This window comes from Prinia subflava, chromosome 11, assembly GCF_021018805.1.
Source record: "Prinia subflava isolate CZ2003 ecotype Zambia chromosome 11, Cam_Psub_1.2, whole genome shotgun sequence".
NCBI classification, from domain to species: Eukaryota; Metazoa; Chordata; class Aves; order Passeriformes; family Cisticolidae; genus Prinia; species Prinia subflava.
This window is the reverse complement of record NC_086257.1, coordinates 49,541-77,287: the sequence shown is the minus strand read 5'-3', so window position 1 is coordinate 77,287 and position 27,747 is coordinate 49,541. Positions and strand designations below refer to the sequence as shown.

The 27,747-nt window shown below is 36.1% G+C and overlaps 1 pseudogene; it reads right to left on the bottom strand.

The window, feature by feature from the left end:
• The window catches only part of LOC134556305 (ras GTPase-activating protein 1-like), a 29,564-nt pseudogene extending 2,787 nt beyond the window's left edge, over nucleotides 1-26,777 (bottom strand).
• Between the last annotated feature and the right edge of the window lie 970 nt (nucleotides 26,778-27,747).

Genomic DNA, 27,747 nt, shown 5'->3' with positions numbered 1-27,747 from the left:
CAGCTGATCCATTATCCTGATGACAGTACACTTCAGTAGAAAAATAAGGGATGTGCTACTTTCCACCATAAAAGAATTGCTGCCATTTTAAAAGCTGGAAAAAGAGTGCTCTTTTTCTGACTGCAGAGTCAGGAATTCATTCAACAGGAACACAGAACAGGCTTTAGCAGCATGAGAAAAAATCTGTCTTCCTGTTAATACCAGAGGTAAAAATCATCATTCAGGTTAACCTCAACTCCAGCTAATTGCTGTACATTGAAGTGACGTACAGACCAATCAAATCAATCTAAAATGTCTGTAATTTTGGCCTTGGACACCACCAGCAGGCTGGATTTCACCACAGTAATACTACAGCCTCACTCCTAATGAAAGGAGGAAGGGAATCTTGCCTGTTGTAAAGTACACAATTAGGGAAATCCCCACATTTCTTTAAAGTGACAAACTATTGAGGTTGATGCATCTTCTGTAAGTCCAAGGCACCTAGTATGTTATGTTATAGACGTATCTTATCTCTCTGAGAAACAGAAGCTATGGGCTGGTAAGAAAACAGTTCTTGGCCAGAGGTTAGGCTAAAATACTTTCTATGGTGAGAATTCAAAGCTATGAGTCAGTAGTTAATTCTGAAAACACACACACCGATCACTCTTTTGAAGTGCTGAAATTTGAAGGCCAACAAGGTACACATGTAGCAGAGTACCTGCTGATAGGGAAGATCTGATGCTCCTTACCTTTGTCAACCTTCCTAAATTAGGAATGAGCAACTATCTGTATGGGAGTTTTAAACCAGAGAGAAATGGCAGCACATTCTGATTGATACAATAGAAAAGATACACAGATATCAAAAAATTGTCCATCTGCTCTGAATATTGAATCATTCTTAAACCAAAAACAATGCAATGAAAGGTAATAAACATCACTGAAAGCTGTGAAACTGCACTCCAGAGAGAAATTTCTAGTATTCACTTGTGAAAACGGAACACCACAAAAGCAAGTGATAAAGTATTTTTAGCATCCAGTGGAGACTGCTGGAAAACTCTGAAAGTAAGCTGTTGTGTCCCCCACGGAAAGCCACATGGTCCTCTCTGGAGCTGGGGAGAAGCAGCCAGATATACAGAATTCGCTACTGACCTTTACAGCCTTCCAGCAGCTTACCCCTTCAGAGCTCTCAGAATAGGAGCAGTCTCTATTTGAAGGAAATGCTGCTACACAGAATGAAACACATAAGGCTTCTGGTGCCAAAATGATAAATACAAGCCCAAGACAAATGCTCTCAAAGATCACTCCACGAGAGATTAACCTCTGCTAACCATACAACTGCCTGACACCACAAAAAGGAAACCCATGGCTCTGATACTGAGATGGGGCTCAAATATGGCTATGAAAATTCAGAATTTTAGAAGCATATAATAGGTTTAAGCAGGTGTGTCATGGTTGCGGGGGGGAGGTGAATTTTTCCAGGGGGATGTGGGCAGGCCAATTAGTGATCAAGTTTTGTACTGGGACTTGGATTGGCCACTCAAAAGTTTGAACACGCCTCTGAGGACACAAGGGGTTAAAAGCAGGACTCCAGGGGGGTTCGGTCTCTTTTTGGATCCCGGCTTCAGCGGGGCAACACCTCCCCTGCCTGGCTTTCAAGGCTGGCTGGGGGAGGGGAACCACGTGGCCAAGCTAGAAGGGAACTATGCAGCTGAGCTGAGGTGAGCTGGAGCCCCAGGGAGAAGAGAATGAACAAGCTTTGAGCTGAGCTGGCCCCATCCAGGATGGAGGGGTGGAAAACTGTGGAAGTGCCTTCCTTCCTTCCCCCTCCCCTTCCCCTCCCCCCCCCCCCCGGGAGAAGATGCCCAGCCACGTGGGAGTCGCCCAGCCTAGGAGTGCCTGAGCCTGCAGCCCTGCTGAGAGCTAGATACTCTTAACCTTTTCTTGGCAGAAAGAAACTTTTCTTAGACATTGATTCTCATGACTGGTAGTTTCAGAGGAGAAAGAGAAACAGCCTGGGACCGAGATGATAAAGCACGATTGGAAAGAACCCACTGGGCAGGGAATTGAAGAAGAGTGGCTTTTGAGCTAGACTTTTCTTGCATCGTGTTAGCTATAGACTGAACTCAAGCCTCCTTTGAACATAAACTACATTTGGGTAGATGCAGCTGCCTCTGCTTTTGCTACAGTGACTGGCACTTTAAGAGTGGAGCGAGCAGAGAAGAGAGGGGGAGGGTGTGGTGGTGCCCTCTGCCCTCAGGGGAGACCTGCTCTTGGAACCCTCGGCCCCTGGAGAAAAAGGGGGAGAGCTCAGCATGCAAGTATCCTTAAAAGAGCCCTGTATGCAGCTTCAGCCTATGGACAGTAGTGAGAGCGCTAGACATAAGAAAATGAAAGTGTCTCCTGGCAGACTTCTTCGGGCAGTGCCACGGGTGACATGGAAACACATAAGGGGTGGACCCGTGTTTTCTGAAGAACAGTCTGTGGTGCGAGAGAGACTCCTCTCTCCCTTGCTGAATTGAAGATTAGGGTTTTTTTGAGTGGTGATTGTTTGATTTAAAACTCGAAGGTTTGGTCTATAGAGAGTAATGTGTGGGGGGTAGAAACTGGGGGAAGAAAAGAAAAGTTCTGAAAAGGTTTTATTTCTGTCTCTGTGTGTGTTTAAGAGTTTTCTGTCTCTGTTCTTATGTAATAAAGTTTTGTTTTTATTATTTTCAAGATTTAAGCCTGCTCTGCTCTGTTCCTGATCACATCCCACAGTAGTTGTTAGGGAAAAAACATATATTCATGAGTGCATTAACATCTAGCCAGTGCTAACCCATGACAAGGTGAAGGGCAAACAGAAATATCTACGGTTTGTGTAATGATTTTTGCAAAAGTACAACAACTTGTAACAGTATATAAAACATAACTTGTTATGAAGAAAGAACTGGTAGCAGCGCACATAGGAGTTTAGTTGCTAGGTAAAAACTATTAGGATAAGATGTATATTGTGAAAATTCAGTAAAGCAAGACTTAGGTATCATGAAAAATCAGTAGAAATTAAGCAGAAATCTATGGCTTGAATCCAGCAAAATGGGGCTCCAATTTTTTGGCAAGACCACAGTGACCTGAAAAATAGCCAAACCTGCACTGCACCTGCCCAGAAGGGAAGGTCAACCTGAGGAAGAGGTCGGCCTTCCTCCCAAGGGCCCAACTCATGACTACCAGGAGGTGTGGTGGCTAGTTACAATACGAAGCGAGACAAGGAGGAGAATGGGTGGGTGGGAAGGTGTGGGTTTGTGGGATCAATTGGTATTTAAACCTGGACCTTGTCTCGACCAGCTACACATGGTTTGGAGGAGAGATCCTGCCGTGTGTCCCAGCTGGAAATGAAACATACCTGCTTTACAACTTCAGTTGTGAAGTCCTGATTTCTGCAAATCAATACCCTGAAAATCCTTGCCACGTTTAGAAGAAGTATCAAGACCACATCTTTGTCAAACATTTTTGTTTGACCTGCCCTGGCAATGAACAGAGTTAGAACTTTTGTATTGCACTGGTTTAATAATGTAGACTGGAGTTTTGTGGCTGCTGTAAGTTCAGAACAGCCAGGTTCTGTAACCTCCAGCAACATTTTCAGAGGAGCTCCAGAATATTTCAACATGATTGGGCTCCAGTACTGTAAATTCAAAGCTAAAACCATTAAGTAAAGCTATACTGACCTCTATACTACATCAACTGTGGCAAGGCTCTAAGAACAAAACCAAGAATTCAGCAAGCTCTGTCTTTAATTGGGAGTTTTTTGCTTCATCATCATAAATATCTTAAACACTGCAGTAACCTGTGTAAGTTCATACAGTTTTGTCACTGAAAGAAACATAGATAAGTACACTGAAGTACGTCTTCAACAATGCTTGAACGAAATGCTTCCAGAATAAGGTTGTCAAGTAACTTACCTAACAGCTCTGGTTCTCATGGTAGTATTAGCTGGCCATTTGTTTTGAACAGACTTCTGTAGGCACCCATAAATATACCTCAATATCCTGCAGAAATAGTTGCTAATTACTTATTCCATTAAACTTACCGAATCAAAAAAGCTGGGTCAGAAAGGACTTAGACCAACCTCCTACTTGATGCAGAACTATTATCAACTTTGTATTAATAATTTAGACAAATCTTTAAATTATAAATTAACTCTCAGGTAAAGTTAACAAACTTATAAAAATTCTATTTTAAAAGTATGTTTTAGAAAGTAAATTTATAAATAACAAGGAAAACCCATTCTGTGCAATTCTGTGATCATTCAGATGTGCACTAAGTGTTTTGTAACTTAAGTAGTTTTGTTTCTTTAAGTAGTATTTCCTTCTTGAAAAATGACTATTTTGATGGCTGATCTTTCTTTTAGTTTCTCTCTTAACTAAACAAAAACTATTCTTTCCATACATGACACATAGTGAATAAAGCTAAAAAAGTTAAGCACCACAGCAATAGTCCTCTCCCATTTAAAAAAATGGAGATTTGTGGTGTATTTGAGAAAATGTTGATCACTGCATCATATGCTTAAAAGGACTGCAATTTTCAATGCTAACCCTGCAATCACTAACACAAAAGAAAATTCCACGGTACTCCAATGACTCAAAATTGAGAGTTTCACATACTTTAGAAGCTAATGACACTATGGAAGGAAACTCTGTACTATCCACTTTTTATTAGATGATTCAAATCTGAGGTATGAAAACGAGTTACTTCCTCAGTTAAAAGAAGCGGGGAAAAACAGCCTCTGCATTTTCCTAGTGGACAGAAATAGGCATAGCATGGTATAACTATTGCTACTTACCTGTATTTTTAATATGCTGTTAATAATTCCATCTCTTTCTCAGAGGAGAAAGACTGAGAAATACATGTCACTGTCTGCCAACTACCACTGCCTTCTACCTTTTTGTAAAGATATGAGATTAATAATTTAATTACTATTTTGTCCCTGATCTCTTGGCAGCCAGAGGCTTTTAATAAAACGCTATTAATTATGCAAAGTGTTATTTTCCTCCTACCTATTTTCTATTTTCCTCTGTGTCTATACAGTAACATTAAGATAAATCAGTAAGAAGACAATTTTAAAGTGCAGTGTAATTAATTGAAATGGGAATTTTCAAATATAAATCTGAACAGAAAAGTGCAAACTTACGGAGGTAGTATCTCTGCAGCCATCTTCTCCACCAATTCTGAAAGTATACTGAGTAGATGTGCCAAATTAGTGTTTACATCTTCATTTTTTTCTAACTTCAAGGGATTTAACTAAAACAGAAAAAGATTAGGTTTCTTCTTCTATCTAGAACTACATATATATATATATAGTCTCTGAGTATTAGACACTGAATTTCAAAGAAAATTAAATATTCTGCTGCTGTACAAGTCTCTTACAGAATTCATGCATGTTTCAGTAGCTTGTCAGGAAATGTGAAGCAATATTTTTAAGTTCTAATATACATATCTGGCTTTTATCAGTTTGGATATTCACCTCTTCTCATCTCTGTGACCTTTTTGTCTCGCTCAGTCCGAATTTCTCATGATTCTCATCTTTTTCACAATGAAGTGAAACACAAGATTTAGGAGGGTCATTTTAAAAAGAGTTTCAGGATCAGTAACAACCCTTTAGTATAAGGAATTTTACAATTAAAACAGAAGTTCAGACCTTGACTTCTACAGTAGCTTTGGTTTAACAAGAGTTACCTAGATTAGGAAATTCAGTAACAGCCACACAATGACTGATAAATAATTAAAAGAAATTTTGAATAAAAAAACTTAGTAACTCTACTATGAATAACATTTGAAGTGAAAATCCAGGAAAAAAAGAAAAAAAAAACTCAAAATAGCTCTTAATGAACTCAGTTCCTGTATTTCTGATGAAAACAAAGTCCAGTTCTAAAGATCATTAAATGTCTCTACAACTAATACTGAATGTAAACGCAACACAACAACCAATGGATTATTGTGTCAACAAACCAAAATATTTAAAAACACAGTTTAACATATCACCTCACAGGACTGCTTGCTCTCCATTATCTTTAATATGGAGTCTTTCAGCGCATGATGAACAAAACTTGTTGTTGTGGCTTTCATATACTGCTCCATAAGTGTGCTTGCTAAAGTGGTGGCACAGAACAAGGTGGTAGCTTCATCTGAAAAAAGAAACTGGAAAAACTCAGACAAGGAGACATCAAAAAGAGAGGAAGAACATGGTTACTCTTTGACATAAGGTAAAGGAGGAGGAAAAAAAAGGTAGCACCAGAACCCTTTCCTCCCCACCTGCCCAGAATCCCAGTAAACTTTTGTGTGATTTAGTGCAGTACCTTCCATACTTACCTCCCTGTCATTTAGTGTTTGTAACAACAATGACTCAAGCTTTTCATGAAGAAAAATCTTCAGTAAAATGCCAGCCAACAGTGTTCTATCCTGTCCACAAACATGTGATAAGGCATAGACTACATGAAGTTCTTTCTGGAGTATAAGCTGAAAGAAAAGCAATTTTAAAATATTCAGAAGCTTCTCCTTACATATAACAGCTTTGGGAAAATATTAGATATCTATATATATAGCTATCTCTTAAAAATATTTGATTACATCAACCAGTGTTACTGAGATCCTCTCAACCAATGAAAAAAAATTGGTTTTGACAGATAAACCATAGATGGTTAAACTTAAGTTCATACCTCTTTAAACTCATTGTATTCTTCTTCTGGCATGATCTTCTTCATGGAATATCATGCTCGAACACACAAAGATCCTGGCTCAATACCCTTTAATGGTACATGGGAACCGAGTTGAAACCACTCATCTGTTGCATGTCTTTTTGTAACCGGCTTGATTGGCAACGCATAAACACTTAAAGAAAAAAAAGCATTGTTCAGGTATGTTATCTCCACCAAACCAGTGCTACTATTGAATAAAAAAAGGTGTTTATTTTCAACACATCATTTTATTTCAGGGAAAATATACCAGCAAGAGTAAACAAAAAATTTTCATCAATATATTAATGGAATAATACTCTCTTCAATGGCTTAACAGTGTCCTGTAAACTGAAGAAGAAATATATGGCAATCTGTAAAAAATGTATACATATAAATTCAAAAATACCACACAAATTGACAATTTTCCTTGTAACACCCATGTAAGTAGGTAAAACAGTGCTACCCTGCAAATCAAGGTTGCAGGCACAAACTAAAGAAACAGGTTAAATCTTTAGAATTCACTACTCTCTTTCTAGCCTTGGGCTGACACCACCATCAGGGTCTGCTCCTATTAATTATTACCGTGTGTGGGATTATGGTATTCCCAAACACTGACATACATATTACTTTTATAGTAACTCCAGTCTAAACAGTTAATGTGTATTAGGTTAAAAAGTGTTCCCAAGCACTTGCTGATAGATAATCAGTCAGTTCAAGAACAGCCAGATCATTAACTGGTGATGATGGTACACTGAAATTGCCAAGCAACAACCCGGACTGCAGCTGAAGTCTGGTGCAGCAGCTGGCTAGCCGGCTACAGCAGCTGGGAGGGAACACAGGCCCAGAGCACGAACATGTGCTCCTGAGTGGAGGGGCTTTTTTCCCAAAAAGAAAGGCCCAGGCACTGTCAGAGCCAACAATGTGCCTGTGAAACACCCACCACGCTCCAAGAGGAATCCACAATTAGTTTTACATTTAGCCTATCAGTCTGCATCTCTCAGTCAAATGCCCTCTCTTTCCGTGACAAAAATATTTGCTTTTACTTTTTTCTCATGAAAAATAAAAAGGCCCTTAAAACCAAGATCTTTTTTTCTTTTACATCTCTGCAAAACCAATACACCAATTTGCCTTGCAGAAATTGTCAACAGTCCCAGGAGATTTCTCATTGCCCCAGTGTTGCAATACACAGCAAGATATAATTTGATACTGGAACAGAAAAAGATCATATTTATATTGCCTTATTCAGGGCAATCCTGCTGCCTATTTCATATTCTTTGGAGTTGATGAACTGATAGAAGTTAATGCATTTACATCAAACAGCATGAAAATCAATCCATCACCACCTGCTATTTATCACCAGAGTGGAGGGAATGTCATTAGACTACGTAATAAATTGACTTTCCTAGCACACTTCTCCCTGCCATCAAAGCTCAGTATTCATAACTAAGCAATGTGCTTTTCTTCTTATTTGCTTGCACATGTAAGGCATGTGTACCAAAGTGAAAGGAATGGGGAATGAGATACAGGACCTAGAACAAGTGATGATTTAGTTTTTCCCTGTGGTTATAGTAGCACTTCATAGTTATAATAGAAATAATATTACTTGACTTTGATTTTTAAAAAATCATACCAAATATCTGTACAAGTTGCTAAGTCTACAAAATAGTTATCACAATTTATATTAAAGTAGTAAGACTTCAAAGTAATAAGATTTTTTTCCTGTTTATAATGTTACATTGAACTGGTAGGCTCCTTTCTCTAAGAGACTTATAATCAACATGAATTAATCTGAAATTAATCACTGTTGTGCAAGACCAAATCAGAAAATCCACTCCACTTCAACACTTCGTGATGTTGTCCTTCAAGTCCTACTAATTCAACTGTCAATAGCAGCAGACGGAATTCAACTAGTAAATTCTAGGACTTTGGATTTTTTAAGCCATATTATATATATTATATAAGAGTAAGCCCTTATGCAATATACAGAAACAAACAAAAAAGTGAATAGAATTGATGCTGAACTGTTTAGTATCATTTCTGACTATCTGGAATACTTAAACTCTAAAGTAACTATGGAACATTCATAGTAGGCAAACTTCAATGTAAAGACCTGAAAACTAAGGAAATATTTTAAAATACTGAAAAGGTAGCATTCATCCATGTATCATTTTGGTATTTAAGTTTTGCGTGTTACAATAAAAAAAACAAAGCAGTGAATCCAAAAATTAAATTTTAGACCTTCAATCTGCACTACATGGAAGAAAAAGCAAGCAGAATAGGTGAGTTAACCCAATTAACAAATGGCAAGATGAATAGCATCAGCTGTACAGGACTGCCACTTCATAGCATTCCACAGGTGGTATCTGTGGCTGAAAAGGAAAGGAAAGATGCCTGGTTAAGGAAACATTATCTTGCTTTTGAAGAGTTACAGGTTTATTCTGGCACTGCAACATAACATATGTCAGAGAAGATGTGGTTTAGCTCATTTTACCCCAGTGAACTTCACTTCATAGGGTTGGGGATGTAAGCAGACATGTATGTTCATTCAAGATGACTTAAAGTAATATTTATCTCAAAGGAGTTATGCTGGATTATGCTTAGGCCTTAAGGAGTGCAGATAACTGCAGTAAAGAAATGCAGCCAGTCCTGCCCCTGACCTAGAACATGAAGCCTTCCATAACCTGAATGCACAAAACTAACGGCATCTCCTTAACCCGGACAGAGGGGAAGAAACTAAGCTGCTGAAGTATCCCACACAGGAATTACCCTTCTAAGATTCTGTTCCCAACCAAGGCTTTGGTGTAGATAGGTGATCAGTTTTCCAGCTCAAATGAATTCAAGATCAAGGTCACAACTGCAATTATAGCCCTTTAATCTGTGAGAGAGAATATATCTTTATTCCTTCTGCTATGCAGTAATGTTTCTAGTAAGAGGAGGAGAAGATATGAAATTAAATGAGGTTCTGCCAGACCATTCGAAATGAGTTGTAAATACCCACCTCAGCTAAGGTTTCCCAACAGATTGTAATAAACTCCAGAAAAGAAAAAAATCAATAAGTTTAGCACTGGCCTAAGTTACAGGCCAGTAAAAACAATATATACAAACTGAAAACAATTGCACTAGATTATATATACTCTGACTGCCTTGGAAGAGACAGTTTAGAATATAATGAAAAAAAAGTCTTGGAACGAAATTTGAAGAGAGCAGAGAAAACCATCCCACTCTGCAAGCAGCAAAGAAAGGCACAAGGCTGAAGTTGCTCTAAAGCAAGTATTGGGAAACAAGATACCTTGAAGAACACGAAAAAGAAAAAAAACCACAAAACAACACTAAAAGTATTGTGTGGGAAGAGACTTGACTTAAAAAAGTATTTTTTTCTACTTAAGAGCTTCAAATTCACATTCTTCAAACTCTTTCTTTTCTAGGAAGCTGACAGACTCTACCACCTTCTTGTTGATTTGCTGGAACCAAAAACCACATTAAAGCAGCACCTGTCTGACTAACATAAGGAGAAGAAAATACAGATCTTTTCCTATTCAAAGTGATATTGAGCTAAATTCAGACTTAAGCCGAAGAGTGGTAGTAAGGGAAGAAGACAGATGAGGTAAAATGGAGAGAAAAAAGGGAAATTTTCTTCAGAGACTGCCAAGATTACTTTTTTTGATAAAGAACTATACCTTTCCCTATCTCACTGGAAGCAACCAAAAACCTGAAAAGAAATTCCATGTAGTCAGATTCCAAGGAACTTACATTTTATGAAGCAGACTAATACAGAAAATTTCTCCTTGCTCTTGTTTTTTGGTAAGCACAGTCGTTGTCTAGCAGATTTACAACAGTTATTGTAAAGCAGAGCTATGTGAGACATACAGGACTGGAGTAAAGTGCATTTTATGACTAAAACAGTGGAAGTTCTTATTATAAAAACATTAATGGAAAGCCAATACCAGATATCAAAACTATACACAGGCAGTATGGTGAACCTAAAAACCTACTTAATCCTCTTGTGACAATCTTTGACGAAAGCAACAATAACCACACAAAGTATCCACTGCTGTAATGTAGAAGCATCTTTTACAGAAAAATACTTACATATATCTGGATCTTTACTTTTCTTTGTTTCATTACTAAGACTTATCTCAAATCTATTAATATCAGATAAAAGATCACTAGGAGAAAAGACAGAGAGCCTCAATTGATACTATAATGGCTGGCATTTAAGCTTTTCCTAATTTCATTTCAATCCTGAGTTACCACTATCAGCCACTAATATTAGCAAAAATAGGTACCTACAGAAAATTCTGCCCATGCAGAACCTGTCTGAAAGGTTGCTGCTGTATAAACACATATACAGTATTTTTTTAAATACTGCAAAACAATAAACAAGTGTTAAAATCTTAACTCTGATACAAATTAAAAGTGAAATTTACTTATTCAAGATAATTAAGACTTACTCAAAGACAAATTCTTCAGACCATACAGGATTCTGTCCTTCCCTGATGTGTGTTTTTGCTACCTGGACAATGTTTAGGTAGATATTACAATACGGATTTGTAAAATGCTTTACTGGGAGCGCTTGAGCTTCTTCTACATGCAAAACGAGACTGCTGACCTAAAAAAAAAAATAAACAGTTTATTTTTTGTTGCTAAAATACAAAGCACATGAATGAATTATTTTTAATCCTCTGTGCAGAGGCTTAATGTTAATATGAGAATAGTGAATACAAAACTCCTTATTAGAAGAGTGAAGACCAAAGGTACTGGAACACTTTAAGAAGCACAAGGAACAAAATAAGAGTAACTCAAATTATTACTGAAAACAAATATCCAGACCCATGTTTTTAAGGCATCTGGGGTTTTTATTTTAAAATCATTTTAGAAGCATTAGGATTTGCAAATAACTTTTCCGGCCACAGAAAATTCTACAGAAACAGAAGACTAGCACTTTGAGTAAGAGTCATGAACAATTCCAAATACAGTGGTTTATTGTTTGGTGCTTTCCTAACAGATTATGTAAAATTCTCTTGTGCAACACATTACATTGTATTCTTTTATGTAGATAAGCACCGTCTTTGCTTTTTGAAGAAAAGAAATCCCTTGTTGCTTTGCTTTTGCACCCTGAAGCTCCCAACTGCACCTGTCACTTTATCTGTAAATTCACCTAATTTAGTTTACTAATTCAGAATTATCCAAACTTCTTTATCGTTCACAACCAAACAGTTGTGGTTATAACTTTTTATTCACCATTTTATTCCCTTCTCTACGACCTGTAACAACTACAGTCAATGTTCCTAAGATTAAATCATGTCAGGAATTGTTAAGTATTTCCCTGTTACTCTTCAGTCATTACAGACACAGCTATTTAAGACTGACTGCCCTCTCTCTCTCTGAAGAAATTCTGGCATACATGGCTCTTTCAAAAAGCCAAGAGAAATTAAGACAAAAGCATGGGTCAGCGTGTATCTGCTACATAAAATGAATATCATTAGTTAAATAACATGCATTTATATGTAAATAAAATGTAAATAAGGAGTATTTGATCTATGTGTCAATATAAATTTTTATAATTTTTTTCTGTTTACATGTCATACTAATTTTTAAATTTTCCCATGTGAGGCATATTTGAAAAGCTGCTGACTTCTTTAGACTTTTATTCACAACATGCTACTGTTGAAAGGGAAATTCTGAGATTTATGAATATCATTTTGCACAGAGGAGACAAAATACTCCTCCTCCACATGCACCTCCAGCCTCACAGTATCAGCTTTACCTGACACAGACGTTTATTTGATGTTCCTGGACTGGTTTTTCTTAAACTGCAAAACAGCTGCAGAGCTTTCATCCAGTCCTAAGAGAGAAGAATGCAGAAGAATGCAACAAAACTAAGCCAGATACAGCTTCTTGCAGTGGAACAGACATATCTGCAAAAAGTATCTGAATTTTCACTTTAGCTTGGCAAAACCAAAGTTTTCTGTAATTCCACAAATATTAAAGCAATATTAAAGCAAATTTATTATCTTTACTAAGCAAAATCTCATAAAGAATTTGCAAATCTGAACCATTTTCCCTTTCAGAATTATCAAGCCTTAATAATGGATATACAGTGTGACCTCTGCCAATTTTCCAGTGTAGTGATACTACAAGAAATTGTAAATTGTATATAAAATTAAGCAAAACTTGTTTACTTCTGAGAAAATTGCATTTAACAAGCCAAAGTGGTCTGATTATTCTCTCCAGCTCTCCCATATGGCAGTTATAACACTGTATACATCAAACAAAAACTGAACAATTAACAGAGAAACATAGAGCATATATCCAGCTTTCTCTGGTTTGTTTTTGGAAGGTAGAAGATACATTACAGCCTCATTCTCTAGTTACTGTCTCCCACTGAATCCTGTACATTTCTTGCAAAGCACAAAATTTAGGTTTTGACCAACAGTCTTCTCTTTAGTCAGTATCTCAAATAGCTGCCATCTACTCTCAAAGTACAATTTAACAATGTCATTAAAACCCCCACAACACTGCTTCAACCATTCTTCACAACATTCTCCACATTTTAAAAATACAGGAATATGCAGCACTGCATCTATTCTCAGCTTTGTGTTAGGCTTGAGTTAGGCTTCAGCTTTCAAATCCTTCCAAGGAAGAGCTTTCAGCTACACCTCACCAAGTTCCTATTTTTCTGTGAAATGTTAGAAAGTAAAGAAAGCTGAGCATTCTCAAAAGAGAAATATTTGTAAACGTTCCTGGGCCAAAGCCATATTATAAAGAAACCTGAAACAATTAATGCAGTGAACAGCTTGTTAAGCAGCTTCAAAACCAAAGGCAAACTAAACCAAATGTTTAGGAAACAAAACAGGATATTCTATCTTCTACACGTTCTTAATTCTTTTACTTTTTAGAAAGCAAAAAATTTTACAGATATGACAAAAATTAATTAAGGAGCATGGAATTTAATTTATATATTCTCAACTATGATACAGCACATTGCTTCTCAAAGACAGTATACTGACAGTTGTATGACAAATGCACTACATTCTTATGTCATCTCTGCATTTAACTGCATTAACTTAACAAGAAAATCTGTGCTTTCCTTTATATACAGCACACAAAAAAGACTATCTTTATAGACTTCACACTAGGGTGAATACAGTCTGAGTGCTCTAGAAAGCTTCCATTCCATTCAAATAATAATAATCAAATGCAAAGTTTAACTTCTAATTCAACCTATACATCAGAGCTGTTAACCTGCAGAGCTTAAAACTTCATAAACAAGAACATTGTCATTTTAGATGCAATCTGCTGGTAAAATAATTTTTCAGAAGCAGGCTTCTATCCCCCAATTCTTAATCAGTTAACATAACTGTTAAGAGAGCTAGTAACTAAATGCACCATACAAACCCAGAAAACCTTACACTGTGCACCATCGGGGCTAGGCACAACTACCGGTTTATATACATGGCAAATAACTGGAAAAAGGCAGTTCAATCCACTTTGGTCACTGGGCACATATACATGCATTGACATTTTATTTCACTCTAAAGTAAAACTCTCACTTACTATGCTGTGTTTTATAACATGGAAAAGACTTGAAGGGTATATTTTTTCTTCTGAGTTGAACTGTATCAAAAACATGTATGTTCTACAGAAACAGAAAACATAAAATAATGGAAGTTCTGTGCATGGGACCTGACTGGAATTTGTCAAAACTGAAACCCTGAAGAATAGGTAATACAGGTGCTGTATTTTTAGTACCAGTCTTTCCCCTCAGAGATCTGCTACTAGTCCATTTGAACAACATATTATTAAAGGTTACTTTTTTTACACTTAGCAAATAAAAGCTCTCACCTGTGCTTGTTCTGGAGTTTCGCCTGCAAAGTAAAAGATGTAATGCTCTTCACTAAAGTGCTGAACTACTATCTGAAAAGAGTTTGGCCTTAAAGATAAAAATAAAAATTAAAAAAAAACAACAAAAATTAAGTTTAAGTTTAATTAATCTTCACATATTAGCAGACACCTTCAATTAATCTGTGCCAAAACAAAGTTTACACTGAACTAACAGATTTCTGCTGTTTGTCTGTAAGGTGCATTGAACAATTGCATCCATTTTTATTCATCTACATGTTACCATCACACATGGAAACAGGAAGAACTCCAACAAAATTTCTCAGATCTTCAAAACTGCATTTTGTTTTTGAATGTATTGTAACATTTTAAGAAAACTAGAGTATATGCAGTCTGCTTCAGAATATTGATACATTTTTAGAATGGTGTGTACAGAACAGGCATGTATGCTGGCTTACAGTCAAGGCAAAAAACAGCCATCTGAAAAAAATTGTCAACAAGGATTATTCCTAGAGTTTAAAAGCAGCAGAGGTTCAGCATTCTTTCACAATCAGTTAATTGTACATTAAGGATTTTTCTTTCAGGAAACAGTAACCTAAGGAGTCCCCTATATGAATGTGTCCCGCAGCTCTCATGACCAGTGAAATGTGTACTAGATCATACACGAAACATTTGAGTGTATGTGGTACAAAGCTCTACGACCTTGAATGCTGCAGAAGTACAGACTTCACTGCACTCCTGAGGAAACAGCAGAGACTGTTTTTTATCAGCTACTTGAAGCGCAGGAGGAACTGTGTCTCAGCTGCAGTTCCTCACTAACAGCTTCCTAAGCTGCTGCAACCATGCATAACCTCCTATACACCTGTAACTACCACTGAGCACCCAACTATGCTCTAACCAACAACACAGGGTTTCTTAAAAGCTGTTAAGAGAAAAAATCAGAATGTTTATTGATTACAATATATACCAAAGCTTCCTGCCTAATTGTCAACTACATAGGGAACGTTTCAGCAATTTTTTTCATACTCTTTACCTGTATTTGTGCTCCTCATTCCAGCAGTTAAATATTGGAGGTTTTTTTCAAAATTATCATAAAGATTTTTAAAAATCCCAAACAGACAGAGCAAAGCATCAGTCTTTGCAGATTGAGAAATGTCACTAATTTTAAGTTTTACTCTAAGTTTTTTCACAGAGTAACTACAAGATGACTGTATACAATTTTTCAATAAATATTAAGATCCTTAGGATAACTAGAATTTCTCACTTCTATCATTTATTATATAAATAAATGTAGTTATTATTTCTATCAAACACTATAATACAAGCCAGCGGAGTTGGTTTTGTAACTATCAATGAAAAAATATATAAATTCTCTTCTTAATTTCTAGCAGTATCTAAAAGACTTCTGATTCTCAACTTTCTTGCTGATAGTCACCTCCCTTTTGGACAGCGTATTTTGAATATCAAAATATTACAGTAAATAAGATTCAATGTGTAATTAACTCTGAGTATAGTAATTGTGCAAAAACAATCTCTGAGGATGTTTACTTATACGAACTAGTACGCCACAAACAGAGTACTTGTTTTTAAACAGAAAAGCACTTACTGACTTCTAACCAAGTTAGTTTTCAAATACCTATCAAAATAATGTAGAACTTTTAGAACTTAAAAAAATAATTTATCTATTAAATCTTGGTGCAACAGGATTAAAAAAAGCTGATGTCCTACCTGCCAAATAAACTGTCATGTACTCCACAGACAGAACAGACGCTAAGGCCTATTAGTCCTTTGGGTTTTGTGGCTCATTTTTCACTTTCAAAATAAATAAGTTGGGCATCATTTCCCTCTAATATAAAGTACAAGTTTTTCCATCTTTTTCCTTTACCTGTACAAGGATCAAGCAAACGGTTACAATACTGTCTAAAACAACATGTAAATTTTGTAAATTAAGAAAACAGAAGAGGGCAGTAAAGCTTCTGTCAAATTCTGAAGAGAAGAACAATGTACAGATAATCCCACTTGAGTTATAGCATCAGTATACACATTCAGTTTTATAAAAAATGGGACTAAAACCAGCTCCTCTCCACAGAGTTGCAAAAGGTTCTTCAAACATCTCCAGTGCTTTCAACTGCATTATGTAAGTGCATATGAGCTGTCCCTGAGCTCCTCTCAGTGTTACGCCTGTATGTACAGTGATTGTAAATAATGACAGTGTGGACCGCATTCACTAGAGTTTTTTTTAAGAAATGGACTCTTGATATTAGAAAGTTACTCCTAAACTCTGACCAATGTTTAACAGATTGCATTACAAGACCTTAAAACATATAGCCGCAGAACAGAAATTAAAATATTCTATATGCAAACTTAAATCAGAATCAACCTGCAAACACATCCATAGGTAAGAATTTGGTTCCACTTGCTGAAAAAAAAGGTGCTTTGAATTACAATGGATTAGGAGCCTTCTGTAATTAATGCTTAAATCAGAGTACCATTTAGAAAAAACTTTCAGCCTTTATTTTATACTTTATTCATCATAAATCCACTGGGGCCTCGATAAACTAGTAGCAACATTGTTTTCAAAATACAAATGTAACACTCATTTATTATACTATGACTCTTGGATGGAAGAGTGATTTTATTGCACTTATTCCATATATACTATGTGCATCACTCTACAAGAGAGTACTCCAATTTGCCTCTTTTAGCCTAATTTTTCCAAGTCATTTGCATTTCTTTCCTTACTCCATGACATCTCTCTACACCTCTCATAATAAACCTTATCAACAAACGAAATGCTTCCTTTGTTCTGTTCAGAAAGTGTAGTTTGGCGTTCTTTAATGTCTCTTGTATTAGCCTATATGTAAACTCTTACCTTCTTTCTTGCATTAGGTTACTATCCAGATTACCACCTTAACTTCTTGTTATTTGCAGAATTTTGTTAATGATATCATTTTTCTGCATGCATTCATGTTGATCTTTTCAAAAAGTAGAAATATAACACTCTAGGGACTAGCTTCCTCAAAACTTCAGAAACTTGTTCAATGGAAATTTCTTCAGGGTAGTACTGAAGGTTACACTGAAATAAGTCAAGCTGTCAGCTTTTAATGTGCTTATTTTATGTTATGCTGTGTCAGCATTAGAAGCATAAAAAGTCATTATATCCTTTGTATGGCAGACTGCATTTTAAAATTATGACTGAAAACATAAAGCCAGCTGTTCTCTGCAGTGAATGTTCTCTGCAGATTTGCACTATTCTAGCTCTCTCAGACCTCTACCAGCTAGAACTTAGTTAGTTTCATATTAAGTACAAACACTTCATGAAAATATATTTCATTTTGTGATTTTGAATGCTACCTTTGACAAGGATGCCTAGTTTTTGTGCTGTGCTGATTTTTTTCAGAACTGACAACCAAAATTTTTACTGCACATAATTTTATGTATCATACTGTTCTATTAATCTACTACCTAAGGAAAGAGATCTTTCACACTCCTTACACACTTTCTAGAACCTTTTCCCCACTTCAATTTTTAGCACTTTCCAGTACCAGTAAACTCACTAAATTCAGCTAGGAGGTGATGATCTCCACTCTCTAGTGACCAACAATAGGGCACAAGGAAATGCAACAAAGTTGAATCAGGGAAAGTTCAGATAAGACTTTAGGAAAAAGTTCTTCATTGCAGAGGTGAACAGGTACACAGGAAATGCTCACAGTCTGTCAGGGTTTAAGGAGCATCTAAATGATGCTCTTATTCTTGTGGTTTAGCTTTTGGTAGACCTGCAAGGAGCACAATCTTTATGACTAACTTCCAATTTAAGATACTGTATGATTCTATGATCCTTATCTGCTTTTTCTCTTCCTTTTAAAAAATAGAAGCAAACATAACTCACTTTTTTTCAGAAGATAACCTTTTTTGACAATATTTTTATAAAAAGCATCCTTTGTTTTCTGATGAATTGTGTTATAGATTTCTTTTCCATCCACTGTATCATTAAGCACTTGTTCTTGGTGCTAGAAAACATGTCAGAAAAACATACTGTAAGCTCAGAAATTGCCATTAAAAAGCATCCTATGAAGTTGTGATCAGGATCATCTTTCTGAATGCTACCAACTCACTACTATTGTTCTCTCATGCATTTTACTAAAGCATTCATTTTTCATGCAATACACTTGCTAGAAATGTATTGTAACGCTTTCCATATTTCCAAAACTGAAAGAAAATAGGAGTTTTCAATACAGACCAACTTCTACCAAGTAAGTCTTTTCCATGTAAAAATAAAAAACATGATCTTTCACTGCAATTCCACTGTGTTAAAATTTATGCCAGTCTTTGAAGATTTATCTAGCTTCTAATTGTCTTCTACCAAAGCTCATAGGTCTCAGTAATCATGGATAAACTCTGAAGCAATGAAAATTGTGCAGGCCATAACTAAAACTGACTTGATGTGGCACAGTCCTTCATTAATCTCATTAGAACTCACATGTTGTAACTGAGCAGAACTCAAGACGAGAAGAAAGCAGAAACAGGAAACAGAAAAAAGATAAATTCACACAAAAAATAGTAGTATCTAGTAATGCCAAATATGACCAAAACCCAAGCCAGGTCTGACCTTACTACGTAAGCTGATCCACGGAAGTTCTTTAGCCATAAAAAAATACAAGAAAAGGAAGACTATAAGGTAGTAAGGACATCGCTGAGATAAAAAGAGACCTATGAACTGGTTCTTCTGTAATAGTCTACTTTTCTGCCTGTGCATACGTCTGCAAGAATTATGATTTTGATCAAAACAACAACAGCAAGATGAAAAATAATTTGGTAATACTAACAGGAATTGCAGGACCTGCAATGGAAACTATATCCATATGTTATGAAATGATAATGTATCATAATTGTCTGTCAAGATAATGTCTGTAACCTAAGTACACAAGGAGTAGTGCACGAAATTAGAGATCTAGTGACAAATATTTTTACATAAATATCATATTAGACACAGGAATTCCATCAGATTGACCCTAAAACGATGCAAACTTTTGAATTCTCTTTTCCCTTTGAAAACACGGCGCATAGTGCTATGTGGAAGGGAGGTAACAAAGCTGAACATTAACTATACCACTGTGCACTTAATTTTTAAATAAAGTCAGAAGTGTATCTGGCTAGGTTAAAAGATCTGAAGTACTCTTACATGGAAAATGAGTCAATGCAGAGTTTATTAATACAGTGTTTTAGGAATACTGACTTCATTAATTTACATATTAATACTGTAAGTTTCGCCTATGTGAAAAGCTAAAATGAAGACTTACTGAGGAATGATGGAGCATAAAGAAAGTTACTAATGAAGCTTTCCAAGGAGCAATCTGAGAACTCCTATTTGCTTTCTGACCCAATCACATTACTGAGCACAAGTTAACAGCAGGAAACAACAGGGAAGCACCAATGACACAACACAATTAGCAGTATAGGAAAGATTGCAATAACAAGGTATACATCTCCTAGTACAAGACAGCAGTTACACTGTTGACACAGAAAATGAGCCATTAACAGCTGAGTCACTCATTGGAGGACTGGGCTGTGATGCTGTTGGCTATACCAACATAATGATCTCTCAAGGATGACTTAACTTCTGTCATGGCAGCGCCGAAGGTGCTGTGTTTTGGTTTTGTGACTGAAACAGTATTAGTAACACACCTGTGTTCTTTCTGGCTATTGTTGATCAGTACCTGCATAACCTCAAGACGTTCTCCATTTCCCACTCTGCCCCCTTTCTCAATGAGGTGGCTTGGTGGACAAGGTGCCAGGAGCAGAGACAGCCAGGACAGACGATGATGACTGATCATGGGGTATTATCATACCCTGTCATGTAACATCATGACCAACAATAAGCATGTGGGATCAGGGAGGTCTCAGAGAGCAGCTGGGCATTAGTCTACTTGTGAGAGGTGCTGAGTGATGCCTTTGCATCACCCCTTCCTTTGCTTATGAAACAGTATTTATCTCAACCCACAATTTTTTTTGCCTTTTCCCCATTCCACAGGAAAAGGGAGTGAGCAAAGGTGTGGGTCCATAGCAGCATCTAGGGTCAACCCACCACAGAAAATTACATGTATATTCATTAAGTGCTTTCCAGAGGGCAAGGGAATTATGCATAACATGGTACTACTCTAAGTTGTTCTGGTACATGCTCAAGAAAGGTGAGCTCACACCAGAACTGGTAGCAGCAAGGTGACTATGAAAACATTACAAAGAGACAGGATTAGCTTCTGCATGCTTGGTGAACAGAGGAATGCTCTCATATTAATAAGAAAGATCCCACAAAGAGGTATGAATTGACTGCAGCTCTCATTAGGGAAGACAAGAAGAGTAAATTTCTCATTTTCATTGAAACAGAAAAGCTTGGAAACAGAAAAAAAAAAGTATGTAAAATTTTTAACCAGCAATAAGCTCATGAAAAGCTAAATGATGTGGTGTGTTTATTACTGGTGATCTCTTAGAATCAACTTCTGCTATGGGGCAAGCGTGCCTCAGAACAAGTGCTGCAAATCCCAGCTCTGTAATCATCCCTGAGTTGTGTATAGGTTTCCTGTGACAAGAGAAAAACCCCAGACACAGAAGAGAGAAGAGCAGACTGGTTCCCTTTAAAATGGGACTAAATCAAAGGATGAGCCCAGAACAGAGACAGGGGCACAGAGCAGAGGTCGAACACCTCACAGCACAGACAGAACTTACTACACTTTCTGTTGACTACAAGCCAGTCTTCGGTAAGTGTATGTATTTGAGGATAAAACAAAAGAAACTGATGAGCTGCAAACATTGAAACTGTTGATGACTGACTACTGGAGATGATGCTGCTTAACTACCACTGGTATCTCTGCTGTAATTTAGTTCATAAATTGGTTTGATAGTGATTCAGTCTGTGACTTCAACATCAAAGGCTCAGAGATTAAATCCTACCTGCATTGGAACAGGATCTTTTAAGTAACATCCTTCAACAATCTGTTCTTTTCTGTAGTGCTCAATGATGTCAGCAACACTGTTCCAGTAAGAAAAAGAATATTGAAATGTTAAACACATTAAATTTTCCACTGTTTGAGAATCTGGTTTTCCATAAAACCAGAGAAAATTTTCCCTCAAAGTTTTAATAAAATCAAGTGTTAATCATCATAATCTTATTTGCAAGAATGAGGATTTACTAATATACTGAAGTCAAGAAAGTTCACGAAACTGTATTCAGAATGTACTAATCCTGAACTCTGCAAAATATTTTAATGACTTGCTTAAAATGTCAAATGAGGACATTGCACTTCCCACACTCAGGTAGTACATGTACATTACCCACTTTCCAACCAGGCTGAAAATTGCTATTTCTTTGGCAATAATTTTCCAACTAAGTCCTAGGGTAATTAGCTAAGTGGAATGGGACATACATTGAGTGAAGTGCAATCTCTTTCTAGGAGGAAAGGTTTGTAGCAGGGCTTATACAGATTATGATTGGACATCACTGAGCTATCCTTTTAAATACAGTAGCACTCCTCTATAGGGAAGCATTCATTCTAATCACCAGATTCAGACTGGAATTGCAGTTGAAAGGCTCAGGAAAGAAGTAGTGACAGATACAAGCTGAAATTCAAGGCATTTAAGTTGATCTAATTATTTTTGCAGTACTGAAATTTACACTGTAATAAAGAACAGCAACAGGGACATCAATAGAAATTAATCACTTACATGCAAAATATCAATCTAGAAAAAGAGCTAAGTAATTAAATAGATAAAAATATACTTGGTGTGTCTTCTCAGTTCATGCATACTCAGCTGTGTGTGCAAAGATATGAATAAGGCATATGTGTAACACAGGAACAACACCTGTAAAAATCTCAAAAACTTCTAAATAAGGCTATATCAAGGCATCTTGGTTGGCTTTTCTGTTTCATTCTGAAGCTATGAACTAGTGCAAATTTGATAAAATGACCTTTCCACAAGTATTTTTATTTTTCAGGTACATAAAATGAGACTAATGTTTCTTTCAGTTTTAATGAAACAAGTAATTCATTTCATTTTTTACTGAGATACTGTCTGCATATGCTGTTTTCTACATAAGAATTTCAACTGTGTCACACTACAAAAAATAATTGCTCTGTCTTTATATTTTACAGGTTGAATAGCTACTACCAATCCATTTTCTAACCAATAAAACAGCATTGTATGAATTTTCTCACTCCTCAAATCAGGAACACCTTGACCTTCAATGCACCATTCCTAGATTAAAAATGTCATTAGGAGTTGCTCAATGTAAGAGCAGGTGCCTGCAAAATTTCTGCAATTTTGTAATATGGGCTGAAGAATAAGCTCAGTTGTATTTAAAACCCCAATCTGTAGTTAGAGTAACACATAGACTAGGACTTCAAGCCCTGATGGAGCACCTAAGGGCTGCATTCTTCATTACATGTTTGAACTTCCAGCAAATTACTAACCTGATACACATAGTCAGGTGAACTGAATGTGAGCTTAAAAGCATAGTGCTAGTTCTCCCAAACATACAACAAAATCAAACATTTTCTTTCACACTGTGGAAGATCTCTGCAAAAAGGTACCAAAATACTAAAAAATATTCTTACAGTGCTTTGTCACAATTTATTGCTGCTTAACTAAAATCTTGTTTTCTGTTCAGCTGCATAGAACCTCTTTCAGATAAATGTAATCTATACCGGAAGTGAATCCAGCACTGTATTATAAAGTAATCGGAAGTAACAACAATGTAATAACTTCCTGAAAGTATACTATTCAAAGCTACAAACCCATTTGAGACTAGTAAGAACTCCACTAACTTGATGATGAACTCGACATCACTAAGGGTGAGAGGCTTCTGACCTCTCATTCTCCTAATAAGCCACGCAACCAGACATCGGCATTTACATCCACGAAAGGCTGACCCTGCAGCTAGCCTGGTTTTCAGCGAGGATGGCTGGAGACCAGACTGGTTAATGGAAGAAGGTATTCAAGCAGCCTGGGTGTGAAACTGGCATAAGGTTCTTAAGGATCCAATTGTTTAGCCTCACAGCATCATCTGAGTGAAGTCATATTAAAAAGTCCACTGAATGTAGTGAGGAGACCATGACATTTTCTCAGACACGCTAGCTGCTGAATCTCCACCCACTCAGAAGCCAAGCTAGAAGTGACAGAAATTCTCTGTTGGGATAAGAATGCCCTGGTTCTAGGTGACCAGGACCGGAAAAATGTTGATTTTTTTTTTTTTTTTAAGGCAGGCAATGACCTCTGTTTAAGGAGTAAAGTGTGTCTTCACTACTGAAAAGTCTTCCAGATACAACAGCTCTAAAAACATACTATCAAAGATGGAGGTCTACTGATAGTTTCTCCCACAAAAGGGGAAACACCTCATTATTTCTTTTTCTTTTTGCACAAATTACTATAGTTTTGCACCAATGGCAAAATAAATGTATCTTAAGTTTGTTCACTCTAAATGAAGTGATCTATGTTTCTGTTCCACGTACCATGCACATGTTTCAATGCAATTTAGTAGCTCTTTCCAACAATGGTGTTTTTCTCCTTTCTTGTAAATACCCATTCCTATTATTTGAAAACTCTTTTGATTGTCTCAGATAAAATTAGCATTTTTATTTTCCCCTTTTCAAACAGACAAGGACACATGGAGAAGCTTCCAAGCTGCTTCGGAGTAATCTTTTAATTACAGATACACAATTTATGGATCCACATGATCCATTCAAACCACATTTTACAGAGTGAACCAACTGGTTGGCAGAACATGCACAAATACTTCAAGAGAAACAAGTTACACTTAAGCTATTTAAGCTTTAAGAATTTGCTCAGTTAGAAGTATATACTAAGGAAATTTGGGAAAATATTTAGTATAAAGGAAAGTATAGTCTTAAAATTATAGTAGTAAATGATTATCAGGAGCAAATTATACAAGCATAAAATATGCACAATTCCTTTTGCCACAAGAACTCACCTATTATAGTATCTGCCTCCCATCATAAACTGATTGTTTGATGTTGGACATATTTTAAAACGCTGAATATTTTCACTGGTCCGGAAATAAAGTGAATAATCACCAGGGGTATTATCTGAAGGCCTCACAAGAAAACTGCACACCTGACCAACTGAAAACACATCACAGTAGTGTCATTTTTCTTAGTGATAGATGTAAACGTTTATTAAATCTATCTCTACATAAACTAGGAAGAACTGCACACTTGAACAAATACAAGCCCTATAAAAGTAAATTCCAGTATTGATCTCAAACTAGAAGAAGTAGTACTATACCACCAAAATTAACAAAAAATGGCTCAGCTGTAGTCTGCAACCTAGCCACATCTTTGCCATCTCTTTAAAACAGCATACAAAAAATTTTGATAACATTTTCAAAAAAACATGATCTCAGTTTCAGTATTTAAAGTAGGGTATTAAATAATATGGGTCAGAAGTACTGTTTTCATTTATAGAAATACTTGCTTTATGAAAGTGAAATAATTGATTCCACATACAATAATTTTAAAATTAATGGAATCAAAAATTATGAAATCAACTTCACTTGAAAACATACTCAGAACTGACAGGCATGATAGTTTTCTTCCGATGTAGTATTCTACTGAGGTAGCAGCCAGAGGGGTTGGGGAATCTAAAACACTCATCTGTGTTCAGACAGTAAAGGAAATTTTGCCACAGTTTAATATTAATAGGGTCATTTTGTGCCATTTCACTATCACTGTATTTTGACATGAGAAATACATGTACCTGTCATCAGCAAGTTGTAAGCTTCTTGTTTGGGGATCTTCCCATGGAACCATCTTAACAAAGATGAAGAGAAAAATTAGAAAGCAAGACTACCAGCAAGACTACTTTTTTGGTTGTGTGACATCCAAGGCTGTAGCACCTGTTAATTAATCTTTATTTAAAAAGACCTAATAGATATAGATGAGACAATCAATGTCTATGCCAGTTAATGATTCTCTTCTACCAACAGCATGAAAAGACTAACACTAATAGGTATATAAATAAATTACTTTCAATAAAAATATCCAACTTTGGAGCTGATGTTCAAATACAATTCTGTTTTAGAGATTGATATGAATTATCCAAAAAGTAGGTAATTTGATTGGCATTATCTGAAGCCATACAGCAATGTACTAGAATCATGAAATCTGAAGCTCAAACAAGAAGTGAAACATATACACAAAACCTCAATCTCAAATATGCCAGAGCTGTGAAAACAAGGCCTAGCTTTGTTAGATTAATGAATACAAACTGCTTTGATCTCACACCTTGTACTTTCCCAGAGTTCTGTGTCAGAGAAGTACCCCACAAAAGTTCACACCCTCTGCCTAGTCTCGGCCTGGTACCTAACACTGTTCAGAAAAGCTTGGCATACTACAACTTAATAATTTGTATTTAAAGGAAAGCTAAAGATACAGTGCTTTTATCTATCAGAAAATACCCCAATTTCTAACTTTCTTTCTATACGACCTTCAGATATTAATTTATGGATTCCTCTGAAAGGCAAACAACCACTGAAAGACAGAATCAAGTCTCTTGGTATCTCCTACAAGCTACATTCCACTGACCTATCAACATAATAGTGCCACTTCAGTTTAGCTATTCTCATCCTGACACAGATCATCTATGGGAAGTATCTCAAGTAACACTGCTATTACACATGTACTGTGTAAGAAGATACTATTAAAAAATCTTATTTTTTCCTTTTTTTCTTCTCACCAATAAATTTTTAAACCAAATTTCAGCCTTGAGTAATGAGAAAGACCTAACACAATGCAAAATTATACTCAGTTGAATTAGTGAACATTTCATGGCAATTGCAAGAAAGAAATGCAATTTAATGATTCTTCACCAGGACAATACATTTTAGGAAAATGCCTAGGAAATTTACAGTACCATTCATTTGTACTTATCTTTGAACAACACGTGAATAAACATTTTTTGATAACAAATTAGGCTTAAAGGTTTGTTTTCATATTTTAGAACTACTAGATTTAATTACTAGGTTTAGAAAAGTACATAATTAGAAAACATGCAATTAAATGTCACTAGTTTTTGTTCAATATTAATTTATCAAAAAATCCTATTCATTTAAGAAATCTGAATGCAAAAATTACTTACCACTTCTTCTACCAGGTCTTCCACAATGAGACCTTGTTCATCTGTCTGTACGTTCGTAACCCACATCCAGCCATCTTCCAACTTGTTATGGACAATAAACATGTTTCCTTTAAGGAAACTGAGGAGGGTTACAGCAAGATTTAAATCAGAGGTACAACCATAATACAAAGCTTAATGAATATAATGAATTCTTGACTATAATTTCCATAAAATATTTAGGAAAAACTATTTGTAAAAAATGGACTATCAAAGGAATTGTTATTCCAAGCCCATGTGTATTTTTCCTCACAGTTAATTATATTATTATGTTATATTTAATATATATATTATATATATAATATATATATAATTGTATATATATATAATATATATATGGCTATTATATACAAGTTTTCATACTTTTAATATATGTTTAGTATCTAATATATGCTTCAGTGCTGTCAACTGCAGTGTGCTAATGTATGAAACAAAAATAACACAGCAATATGAAAATACAGTAATATTGCTCTTTTATCAAGAGAAATCACATATGAAACACAAGTAAAATAACCCTTAGTAGGTTATATCTTACATTCTATAAGAAAATAATATTCGTTTAATTGAAAGATTACCTTGCATAATGTAACTTGTGGAATATCTATTCACTATGTTCTCACACATAGAAGACAAGTGATGCAAAGAGAATACAGAGCAGTTACCAGAGATGCCATGCACTTAGCTACAAGCCTAAGAAGAATTAACATTCAGAATCAGAGAATCACAGAATCAAATAGGTTGGAAAAGACCTCCGGATTATGGAGAGGTCAACCTACAACCAAATACCATGTCACAACAGCATGAAGTGCAACATCCAGTCTTCTTAGACACCTTCCAAGACAGTGGTTCCACCACCTCCACAGGCAGCATTTTAATGTCTAATCGCCCTTTCTGTGACAATTTTTCCCCTGATGTCCAACCTAAAGCTGCCCTGTAGGCTAAAGAGGAATTTAAGATTATGTCCTCTCATCCTTCCACTGGTGCCTGGCAAAAGAGACTGAACTCTACCTAGTTACATGCTTCTTTCAGGCAGTTG